Raw genomic sequence first — 1,433 nt, forward strand, 5'->3', positions numbered from 1 at the left:
GCCATCTTGGTTTTGTTTTGAATCACAAATTTATTATTGACAATGAAAATTGTTAGCTTGCTTTTTGGATAAACAAAACAAATGAACAATATTAAAATGATACATAAAATAAAACATATTAAAAACCCTTTATACATCAAAATATACTATTTACTAAAAAAGAGCATATTACAATATATATAGTATATAGTAATCTGTATTACTAGAATTTAAGTTTGATAACAAACTCAGTGCCATATGATTCAATAATAAAAGTTAGTTGTTAAGTAACCTTGTGTCATTACTCTGCTCGAATCCATTTTTATATATATATAACTTACGATTAGACTGAAAGAATTAACGTAAAATAAAAACGGATTCGAGCAGAGTAATGACAGAAGGTTACTTAACAACTAACTTTTATTATTGAATCATATGGTATATATCATATGGCACTGAGTTTGTTATCAAACTTAAATCCTATTAATACAGATATCTTATTATTATTAAGAGATTCTATACAGCTAACTCCCTCCCTCCAGTTCCTTCGTATGGAGGAACTAATGAAAGAAAAAAAAATAAATAAAAATAAACAAACATTTTACAATAAAAATATACATATAAGTGCTCCTATTCTTCTGAGCTATAATAAACATAAAGAAATTTTGCCTAACACTTAAACCATAAAAATAATGCATAAGTATACATTGTAGGGCCCTAATTCATTAACATGACCTGAATTGATACAACCACTGAGAAAAAAATAAAATCACTCTCTTGATGGTCTAGGCTGAGCGCCGCCGTCCGGCTCGACAATTTGTACTAGGGGGAGTACTCCCAGTTCTTCAAGATGAACCGTGCAGGACGGATGATTCACGTCTCTTATTGTAAAGAGGTTGTGTTCCCTAATGGTAATGATTCGATAGGGGCCCTCGTAGCGCACAGCAGTTTTATTGCGGGCGGTTCTCAATCGATGATGTACGATTGTACCCAATGCTAGCGGACCTGTTTTACAGACTGTGGGGCGGTCATTTGCTTTCATAACATGTAGTTGTGTAACCACCGCTCTTTTCTCTCACATTATAATTCAGCAGTGTGCGGTCGTCTCTCCGCTGACAACCCCTTCAGATGTCTCGCGTCTTCCTCTCTCCAGTCCCTCGTCTCCCCACTACCTCGGTTCCTTGGCTCCTCGACTTCTTCTTTGGTCTCTGATGCTCCTGATGCTTGCGCAGATTCATCTGAAGATCTACTGAGCCTACAGTGGCTTCTCCGTATCTGTTGGGCGTTGATCTCCATTGGTTCGCCCCTGGCCACATCTCTTCTTCGGTACAAATATGGGCACTGTTTGGCTATGTGCCCCTCATTGCCTCATTCAAAGCACCTCATGCGCGGGCAATTACGCCACTAAATGTCCAATTTTACCACATCCGTGACACTGGCGGTCCTCCCGCCGA

The sequence above is a fragment of the Halyomorpha halys genome, unplaced genomic scaffold, assembly GCF_000696795.3.
Source record: "Halyomorpha halys isolate HHAL.00 unplaced genomic scaffold, Hhal_1.1 Scaffold742.1, whole genome shotgun sequence".
NCBI classification, from domain to species: domain Eukaryota; kingdom Metazoa; phylum Arthropoda; class Insecta; order Hemiptera; family Pentatomidae; genus Halyomorpha; species Halyomorpha halys.